The sequence below is a fragment of the Strix uralensis genome, chromosome 5 (assembly GCF_047716275.1).
Source record: "Strix uralensis isolate ZFMK-TIS-50842 chromosome 5, bStrUra1, whole genome shotgun sequence".
NCBI classification, from domain to species: Eukaryota; Metazoa; Chordata; class Aves; order Strigiformes; family Strigidae; genus Strix; species Strix uralensis.
Window position 1 is genome coordinate 15503755 of NC_133976.1, and position 11101 is coordinate 15514855.

General features: G+C 45.6%; 1 long non-coding RNA gene across 1 annotated transcript; it reads right to left on the reverse strand.

Annotated features, from left to right (window-relative positions):
- Positions 1-1531: 1531 nt before the first annotated feature.
- On the reverse strand, positions 1532-4365 carry LOC141943673 (uncharacterized). Its single transcript, XR_012629030.1, has 3 exons — positions 4271-4365; positions 3414-3520; positions 1532-3302 (listed from the first exon to the last, which is right to left on the reverse strand). It is a non-coding gene; the product is annotated as an uncharacterized LOC141943673 (long non-coding RNA).
- Positions 4366-11101: the final 6736 nt, after the last annotated feature.

Below are 11101 nucleotides of genomic sequence, written 5' to 3' on the forward strand. Positions count from 1 at the left end.
ACCCAGTCTTTTACCCCAGGAGATGTCAGCTCTGACTCTTGGCAAGATGCATTTCTAGATCCTACCTAGAGGGTTCCTATGTGGGTTTCTACCTGATTTCTTTTATGATTAGTGGAGGTTTTGAAATATTTCTCTGTAGAAGGCCTCATAGACCTACCAAGAGTAAATGCTCCAAAAAATCAAACAGGCAGGGAAGGGGCACAGCCCCTGCTCAGGCAGGATTACAGTCAAGAGGCAAAGCTAGGTGTGATACACAGTGTCTGTGCCACGGGGCTGCAGCTGAGTGCCTTCTGCAAGCCCAGCACCGGTTTCCAGTCTCAGAAACCTAAAGCAGATCAGCCTCAAAGCTGATAGGTTGGGTCTGGAGTCAAGGCAGAATTTTTTATACTAGTTTGGTTGTCAAAATAAATATTCTAAATAAATAGTCAAAATAAAGGTAGTCCTCAAAAGAAACCAGTTCATCTAACAACAGAGGATTTCAGAAAGCTGGATCCAGATAGTTATTTAATGGATTCCCCCAGTTTGATTGCTGAAATAAACTTTCTTATCATCTTTGTTTTTATAGAAAACAAAACCGAGTTAAATAAAATACAATTTCATACTATTGTTATTTGTAATGGGGCTATAGTGCAGGCTTGATGTAGGACTGCTCTAGACATCTCAGGAGTCAGGTGATGCTCTGCAGAGCTGAGCTCAGGCTCATCTCCCAGGCTGAGTGCTGTGGTGGCTGCTGGGCAGGAGCTGGGCTGGGCTTCCACCTAGCACAGTGAAACCTAAGCCTGAAGGCACCACATCAGCCGTGTGTACAACTGTTATTATTTCTTTCACAGCAGATGTGGGCAGGACAACACATAAACATGTAGAATGCAAGGTGACATTGACTTGGCTTCAATGACATTATTTTGGGCTGCAAAATGACATTATTCAGGCTGCTCTGCTCCTCTAGGCTCCTGCCAGCATGCTGCAGATGGCTGGGAGACCCCCAGGCCCAAGCTGGGGTGCCCACGGTCTGCGTTTCACCCCTCCCACCACCCCACTGGCTGCCTTGGGAGCTTTGTGGCTTCTGGATGGTGAGGATAAGCCTCCAACAGCCCAGCTGAATCCTGCCCCTGCGACTCCCAAGGACAGTGCCAGCAGGAGCTGGGAGACACACTCCCCATCACCAACGAAATCCCATGTGATGAGGGAAGCCGCTGCATCACCCCAGGTCTTGGTGGGAGGACACATCCCTCTTCTCCCGCTGTGGGGGATGTTGGATCCCCAGACACCCCTCAAGCCCTGGACACAGGTACAGCTACCCGCCTGATCTGGCTGTTTGGGCACCGTGGTTTTGGGTGACTCTCTGACCTAATCTCTGGGCGCCAAGCCAGAGTGGCTGTAGCAGGGGCTATGGAGACCGTCGACAAACATCCACCAGTGGTATCACCCAGCAGGAGGACACTGGGCTTTGGTGTCAGCTCAGTGCATAGATAAACTAATTACCAGGCAAAATGCCTGTTGGAAGAGAATTAGGAACCGCATGATCCAATGGTTGAATAATTAAACATTTATTAAAGGTATCCTTGGTTGACGCTCTTTGGATTTGGGCTGGATTTACTCCAAAAACTCCAGGGACTTACATTTTTTATGGCAGTGAATTTTTTGTGACCCTTGAATTATCTGTTTCAGATGTAGAAAAGCCTTCAGACTTCTCTCTCTCTCCATTATATTTATTAGATGTGTTTAAGCATAATGCTTTTGATTCTTGGCTATTGTTAATCACACATAGCTCTGTGAACTTCAAAAACCCCACAATGCCACTTTATTCCTGGCTATTCAGGAAAGTGTTAGGCTAAGCAGCAAGGATGGAAAAAAGAAAAGTGATGGGTGATTTTTTTGAAGAGCAGACATTAATTCCAGATGAAGGAGCCTCATGCCCAGCTGCCAGAGAGAGCAGTTTGGAGATGATCAAATGAGAGAGGGAATGGTTTTGTCTTTCTGGGTTTCAAGCGGATACATCTCTTGCTCCAGCTGGGGACATGAGCAAGGGCAGGTTTGCACTGATTATACACTGCCTGGGATTAAAATATTTCAGTTCTAGGAGGATAAAAATTAACAGCAGCAGCTTTTAGAAGGACTTGCAGCAGGATGCATTATCAAGCAACAAGGAGGAAAGACAGGCCACTTAGTGTCTTCTCTAACAACCACAAACCAGCACATTAATTTTGTACTTAGGAATTTGAATGAGAAGGGCACAGCTGCACACAACCTGCTTGGTTGTGACCCCAGTGGATTATGAAACATGCTGTGCAAATATAAGCCATTATTGTTGCCTTTTTGGCCCTAAGCCACAATAAAAGATATCTGTGATGAGCCATAGTTTCATGCCTTTGGTGTGCCACGGGGCTAAAGGCCAAAGGCAGCATCATTTCACCCCGCCACGAAGTGCATTAGTACCTTGCTAGTGCAGACTCTGGAGAGTGTTATTCCAGGATGAAGTCTTTCTTTTTTGTTTTGGCCTTAGAAACCCCACTTTTTCCAAAATTAGAATGAATGTAACTGGTTTTGTGTGCTTTCTCTGGTGCGGAAAGCAGGGGAGAAAAAAAAAAAAAGGAAAAAAAGAGAAAGTTTACTCACCTCTTTTTACTTATTTCCTTTGGTTTCCCCCACCCACCAGTTATTCCCAGTATATTTCCCGGACAAAAGTACCTTTAACAGAGGGCAGGATCTTGACTGGACTTTTATCTTGCTCTAAACAGTAGTTCTAGCCCAGACTACTTCATTTTTGGTTGAAAAGCAGCAGCAAAAAGTAATAAGCCTTCTAAGGTTAGTTAGTATTGGTTAGTAAGACAGACGTGTCTTTAGCTTAATGTTTGTTCTTTTTTCATTAGATGTCTTAACACTGCCTTTGGTGAAGAGCGAGAGCGCCAGAAATGCTTCGCCTGTTGCTTTGAACATGTGCTATTCTGAAAACTGAAAACAAACCCATCAAATAGGAGCAGATCAGTAAAACAAGTACAAATCAGGGCAACCCAACATTGCCCCAGCCCTCCCCATGCTGAATACAGGCTCAGGCAAACCATACGGTGGCTGTGTCCCACCTCTGAGCTGCTGGGAGAAAATAGTCATGAGGCAGAAGGGGCTTCCTGATTTCTAACTGACATTATTTTTGCACCAGGGTACTAGATATATTTATTTTGTGTGGAGGTCTTCAGACCAGGTAATGGCTTCATGTTAGCCTGTCCAAACGCGGAGTTCATGTTTTGCACCATGGTCACAGCCACAGGTCACGGAGTTATTTGAGCCCATTTCGGAAGAGATACCTGTAAAGAAAGTGATGACACTGTACAAGGTTGGCAGTTTATTCTAGAGTACAGGCATGAAGCCTCACGTCCCTGGTCCCCACCTGCAGCTTTCCTGACAGGGTTGCTTACCAGTCTCCTCCTGGGATGGGATGAATTTTCCAATCCCCAGAAATCCAAATTTCAAAGCTGTTGTGAACTGATGATCACAATGTGTTTTGGATCAGGTCAGTTTAAACCTTTTGGTTTTAAAAAATGCAAAAATAGTTAATTTTTACTTCAATTCTATTTTTTATTATTATTTTTTTTCTATTTTTAGAATTCTAATTCTATTTTTTAACTCCAACTATAGATAAACTTCATATTTGAAGAGTTATGCTAACAAACTCATCATTTCAGCAGTTTCAAAACTTTTCAAACCAGCTATCAAATGGGCAGATTGAAACGAAGCCTTTCTGCAAACTGTTCTTGTTTTAGCAAACTGGCATTTTTAAAGGAAAAATATGCTTCACAGGAGAAATTCCAGTTCTCTTTGCCCAAATTATTGTATAAAGGCTTTCATAACACTCAAAGGTCAGTTTGTTTTCTTGGAGAAAGCAAGTTCATATTTTCTTCCACTCTCCTCCTCTAACTTGAAAGGAAATAAGAATAAATAAACAGTCCTCTTTTAGTAATAAAAGTACCATTTTGCACTTCTATAAGCACTTTATACATTTGAAGCACCATAGAAAAAGTAATTCAGTAGCTTAAAACTTCTGCAGCTGAGCTGGTGAACCTGAAGCTGTGGAAATGCTGAAGTCCCAAGGCTGAGACATCTCGTGCCTGTTGGCTTGCAGAGGTTGTCGTCGTCTGTCAGGCTGCAAGGAGCTCCAGTGTCCCACGGCTCCATGCAGGGTTGCCAGATGGGTGGCTGTGCTTCAGTCACTGGCTGTGCTTCGCTCGGTGGAGCCCTGCCAAGGCTCTCAATGTGCAAAAAGCCCAAAGCTTACCTTTAACTTGAGGGTCTGATCAGAAGAAATCAAGCTCTCCTGTCCCCAGATTTACCCTTGGGTTTCCAGAGCCTGAATTTCATCCTGGTTGGAAATCCTGCTGTTCTGCCAAGGTCTTAAAGGTCAGCAGCACTTGCCCACCCAGCACGTGGGTGCAGGAGTACTGGGGTGTGAGCCAAGTCCTAGTGTCCTGCCATGAGACACCAGCCTGGCTGTGGGGGGACACTGAGCCGAGGGGAGGGTGGCACTGCTGGCATCCAGGTGGCAGTTGCTGCAGGGGCTTTTGGAGGGTTGTTGATGTGGTGCAGGTTTGCTGGGGAATGACGATAAGCCCCTTGTTATAAAGCCCTTTGCAGTGTGAGGTTATTTATCCTGTCAAAAAGAGGATGGGAAGTGGCTGACGCATGTTCATACATAGCCATACATAGAGAAAAAGTGACATCACAGAGGACTTGGGCTGGTGATGTGATGCCAGGAGGATGCTGCTACCAAGAAATCACATCTACAATGTGAAACAAATTTGGAGGGGGAGTTGTTAACCACAGGAGCAAGTGGCTAAGGCTGTGCCTAACACACCAGGCAGGAGTGTGCTGTGCTGCGGCTGGCAGCCCTGCACCCCAGCCCCTATGCTGCTGGGACCATGCCACTTACAGAAAGCCCAAGTCACTCGTTTCTTCTGAGCCTTGCCCTGGTTGCAAAAGGTTGTCTCTGTTTAATGGTTGTTAAAGTTCTGATGTAGATGAAGGAAGCCACAGTTTTAGCACAGCATGGGTGGCATTAGGAGAATCCTTCAGGTAGTTTTTCAGGCTTGATGTAAAGTTATATCTGTGGCTTATGGCTTAGTCAATTAATTATTGCACCCTTATTCATTTATGAATGAACAGCAGCACTCAGGGTCAGGGTCTCTTTGAGATAAGAGATGATGTAAAGCAGATTGTGTGTAACACAGCAGGGCAAGCAGGAGAGAAGCAGGCCAGAGCTGCCCCTTTCGGAGGGCAGGGCCTGCTAATGGTGCCCAGCTGTCAGATGTAATTGTGTGCAGCCAGCACTGTGTTAGCGCTGGGAATGGTGTAGGGTACACAGAATATATGATCTGCTGTGAGACACTTCACTCTGAAACTACTGAGTCACCAAAAGGCATGTGTGGGAATTATATTTCTTGCTTGCAAAGGGGGCACAGGAGGTGACATTCAGGTTTACAGATGGACTCTGCCTGCTGACAGAAGTGATCAGGTCAGTTTACTGCAGAGTGTCTGGACTTTTCCTGGGTACATGCTTATTCTCCTGCATCTTAGAGGAACCTGGAGGGCATTTCCAAAACAGTTGTTGATTCCCTGGGTTGCTGATGCTCCGGGGAGGTAAACTGCTCAGAAAATGAGTATCATTTACTGGGTATGTAGGGTCTGTTCAGCCCCTCACTGGAAACTCAGAGTATGTGCTCCTTCCCACTCAGCATGTTCCCAGCAGAAAAGTCCCAAGTCACAAACAACTGAAAATAGCAAAATGATCTCATAGATCAGTTGCTAAAAATATGGAGAAGAGTCTAGTTACAAACGCTGTGGCCGGGTGGTTTGTTATTCACCCGGCAGAGGAAGGCATCAGAGAATCCTGGATTCTTCCACTTTCAAAATCATTTTTCCTTTCTGGTGTTGCCTGCTGCCCTTTCCTGACCAGCACTGAGCTGACACCAAGCCCATTAGAGAGGAGCTTATTCAGAAGGAAGTGCCAATGAATGACGCAGGAGTACAATGCATCACTGGTGGGCCATTGGCTCTGCCAACACCTGCCCATCACCCAGAGGTGCTCTGTCCTGAGTCTGCACCAACAGGAGAGGAAAACATCACATCCCATCCTGAGATGGCTGATGTCTCCCCAGGGGAAACAATCCCTATACAGGCACAAGGTGGGTGCAGTGGTTTTGTCCAGAAGCCTGATGCTGCCTGAAGACCTGACATAGTTTTGACCTGAGGCTTGCTCACTCACCTTCAGGACTTAACTGGAGCTGGGAGGGCAGTTGTTCCAGGGGCTGCTGGGCTGTGGGGACTGAGAAGTCCCTCCTGAGAGCAGCATCTGTGCAGCAACTTCTGATGGAGAGGACTCGCTGCAGGGCCCAGGATGGCGTGGTCATGCCGCTTGGCTTCAGCTTGGCATCTCCAGGGAAGCAGAATGCTCAAAACGTGCTCAGCAGGCTCCAGGACAGCTCCTTACCCCCCCAACTCTGCTTGGTTAAGTGTGACAGTAAAGGCAAAGTGTATTTTAGCAAGTTACAGCCAAGATTTTGGAAGCTGAAAGGTCACAAGTGAAAGCTATACAGTCCTCGCCTGTGCTTAACAGGATGCCCACAGCAGTGTCTGTCCCTCTGGCTTTTCTTAGATGCAGACAGTGGGATCTGGCATCCTCAGCGCAGCCGTTTCCCTACAGACTCCCTTGGTCTGTACAACTTTGCTCTCCCCTAGCTTGCAGCTAGGCTGACCTGGAACTCAGTTTTGAAACACAAATACACATCACATGGACAGCTTAGCCTGGCAGGAAGCACCTTGCAAGCTAAAGGATGATTGTCCATCCCTGCTCACACCTAACTGAGCAGGAGCAATGTGTACAAGAAAAATGCGCTTTGTACAAAATCCTTTTTTTTTTCCCCTGGGGTATGCTGGGCATTTGAGGGGAGTTTCCTCTTCATCCTCAGTTGGTTTGCTGGCTGGTTACTCCCTACCTTCTTCTTGACATTACACTTCTCTGATGTAAACCTGGGTTGTATCTAACTCAGCAGTTTAGATTTCATCCTGCCATCAGCCATACGTTCACTCTGGAAACATTAACGCCACAGTGGCCTCTCTGGCCCTAGATTTGGATGCTGCTGCCCAGGGCCACTGCACCAGGAGGCTGGGAGAACAGTGTGGCAGCTCCACCAGAGGGTAGAGGAGGAGAAAGGAGACCATGAGGTTGCCCCATGTCAGTGACTGTCCTGCACAGATGGAAACCACACCAGACAGACCACCCTGCTACCCCATGGGGGATCTCACAGCCCCCAGGGAACTGCATGTTGAAGCTGCAGTGGGTGTGTAAGTACTTCTGGAAGATGAAAACTCCTGGCTCCCATCAAGCAAGCAGGGCGGGAGGAACCCAGGGAGGCAACCAGGGCAGGCTCTGGGAGGTGTATTATCATGCATTATCTCTGTTGCACTATAGATAATCCCAAAATACAGCACATATTTACGTCTGAACTGCTCTAAAAATGCATAGGTTCATCTCCCAGAGAGGTCTATTGAGCCACTGTGGGTTGTCAAATCCTGGCTGAAGCTGTTCAGTCTTTGAGCTCCTCCCTTCACAGAAGACCTGCTCTTGATGCAATTACCTGGCACCTGCAAGCTTGAGAAAGACTGGGACTTTCCTCTCCAGACCCTTGTGGAGACCTGTTCTGCAGGAAAGCCCAGTGTTGGTCAGACGCATCATACCACCTTGCCTTCTAGGTGGTCCCATTACTGACAGTGGCTATCCCACCTCTGTGCCCACAGCATCCCAACACCCCAGAGCCTTGCATCCCCTTCAAACAGAATTCCTAAGCTTGGATGATGGCATTGCCACCTTTCCTTGAAAGGCAAGCAGACCCCCAGACTCATTTTTCTATGGCCATGTGTGCATTATCTTCAGGAAATCACTGCTGACAGAAAACTGCCTGGGCCCTCTTGTGTGTATGACTACCACTGGCATAACAGGGGCTGGGGCCTGGCTGCCCTTCCCACTGGAAAGCGGGTGTCATTGGCTTGCCCTGGACCATGAGTATCTCAAGAAGTTGTGCTCTCCCTTAAAAATGTTGCTTTACTGTCTTTTCCTACCTCACCAGCATCGCTCACTGCTTTGTGGTGACTTTTGGCACATAAACATGAGTGAATACTACATTTATGTTCATTTCAGAAGCTTTTAAATGTTGCTGGAGCAGCGTGTTGGGGACATATCATCAACTAGATTTAGGTCCACCACAGATATCTTCTGCCTTCTTTATCACCAAAGTACGTGTGTTTTAATTTCACAGAAACACAGCTGCAAGCTGCATGATAATCTGCTGGTTCTGTCCAGGCACCGAGTGCCTCCAACCATGCTGACCTGCCTAACCTGGGACCCCCGCCTCGCCCCCAGCCCAGGGCCCAGGAGCCCCTTTGCAGCTCAGCTGGAGCCCTGGTCCTGGGGCTCAGCAAGTTTGATCCAACACAGACATTTACCCAGGGACAGATGAACTGCCAGGTCTGGGCTGTGCTGGGCAGGACGGTCCCCAGGGTGATGGTCCCCATTTCTCCTATGACTTTACCTAGCTAACACACAGGTCCCACTTCTCCTCTGGGGCTGTGTTTTCTCCAGCCAAATATTCCCAGCACATGCCTTACCTAAAGGTATTTCCTTTTGTCAGGAATTGCAGTGGAAACCAGGATTTGGCTGGCAGAGCTTCCTGCTCAAAGCTAAAGGGAGAAGGAGATCCCAAGTGGAGGAGAAGATCATCCTTAACCTTTCAGTTCAGAGCACTTTACTGGCTAGTAGTAACAAAGGGAGTTAAATAGGGCTGGTGTCTTTTTATTGATACGATTGCAGGTCTGTTGAATAAAGAAAACCATCATAATGCAATGTTAATTCCTCCAAGGCATTAGTACAGCATTGTGTTTGGTTTTAAAAACTTGTGCAATATGTAATTGCCAGGTAATTAACTACATGGTTAAAAACTGGTTCTTTTGCGGATCTCAAAATATTGATCATTGGTGGTCACCAGTAAGCATGTTTAGCAGCAATGCCAAAGAGCTGAGGTCTTCTTGACACAATTCAGTTTGTTCATCGGTGAACTAAACAATAACATAAAACTTCTGCTAATAAAGTCTGTGGAAGACATGTAAATTGAAGTGTAATAAAGAGGGACAAAGGCAGGTTACTGTTACGTTAACCTGACTGGCCTGGTCACAGTCCCATGACACCCACTGACAGGTAGCTAAATACCAACTTACACAACACCAGAGACAGACACACAGACTGTCTTGGCAAGAATTAGTTCAGAGACAGATTTAGGAGTAATCATAGATGATCATTTCATCGTAAGCTGCCAGTCAGGTGGTGGCTGAAAATGCTGCTTACACAACCCTTTCACATATAAAATTAAGCTGTCAGGAAGAAATAGGGCAAGGATCCTTGTATACAGTTTGTGAAAGATCACAGCCCATGAAAGAACGTCTTCAGACTTTATGGACATTTCCTTCTACAGATAGAATATATACCCATTTATATACATCTGTCTATTCATATATAGATAGATTTGCATCTTTGTGTAATATATAGATGTACATATACTTAGATGCATGTGATCCCTGTACAGTCAGTATATGTAAAATATCAACTGCCAGTGCTCACTTCATGCCCAGCAAATATGCCAGAGGCACCTCAGTAGTTTCAATACACCCTTATCTCCAGTATAGAGATGACCAGGTTATGTATTTTTTCAGGACATGAGACATGTCCACAGAGCCTTGCATGCAGTTCTAAAACAAATGTCTCTACTCAGAACTACTCTGGAGTCTGGTTTAGTCGAGAGTCCCTTGTTGGATACAAGAACTTTTTTGGAGTCCAAGGATGAGCACTGTGAAAACTAGGTTCTCTCTGCTTCTAGTCCACATCAAATTTCTTCTGCAGTGGCTGGTGAGGCTGTCTCTTTTATAATGTCCATCTTCCCTGTTCATGCAAGTCCCTGAGAAGCATCACCAGGTGACAAGTCTCCCACAAGTTGCTCTGTTACTTGGTAACTGTCCCTCTTTAATTCAAACCTGAAGAACAGATTCGTCCTAATGTCTAGCTGGTAATTTGGGGTTTTTTTGTGACTGTCAACACAGGAATAAGACTGTAGAATCTTGTCAGCATTGTGCCGTTTGCCACTGAGAACTGTATTGCAACATGGGAAAGACAGCAAGAGAACAAGAAAGTTTCACAAATTCCCTGAGTTGTCTGGAGTCAGATTTTCCAAATTTTCAAAAGACTTTTGATCTTGCAGACAAAGGCACAGAAAGACCAAGGGGTTGGATGCTGAAGGTGGACAAACTTAACTTTGAAATTACAGTGGAAGGAATGAATTTAAGCTCCTGGGGAAGACTCCACATGACATGTGCAAGAGAAAGTCACTTTCTTTGAAGCCCTTTGAAGGAGTCAATGGGTGTGTGGATAAGGGAGACCCTTTTAATATAGCCTGCTTCAATTTCAAAAAGGCATTCAACAAAGTTTCTAATCAAGTCTTGAAGGAAGCTAAGAAATTTTGAGACATGAGGGGAGGTTCTTACATGGATACAACATTGATCAAAGGATATTAAACAGAGGAGGAAAAATACTCAGCTTTCTCAGAGAGTGTGAAACTCCACTTAGTGATCTGTGCTGGAACTCATGCAGCTCCACGTTATTAAACAATCTAGAGAAGGATGAGTGAGTAGGTGACAGTTTGCTGGAGGTGATGAGTTACTCAGGGTAACAAAGATGGGAGCTGATTGTGAAGAATTGCAAAAGGACCTTATGAAACACAGTGACTGCTAATTAAAATGGGAGATGAAATTCAGCATAAACATAAACTGAGGTGTACAGGAAAAAATAATCTTAACTTCATGCATAAAGTGATGTGTTATGATTCTTCTACTATCACTTAAATACAAAATCCTGACATTATAAAAATTAGCTTCATAAAAATGTCAGTACAAATCTCAGTAGCACTAAAAACAAACAAACAAACAGAAACCCAGGCAACTCAAATGTTAGGCAAGAACAGAGACTGTAACACAGAGCTTTACCCCATTGTAGGAAAATTACACATGGCTG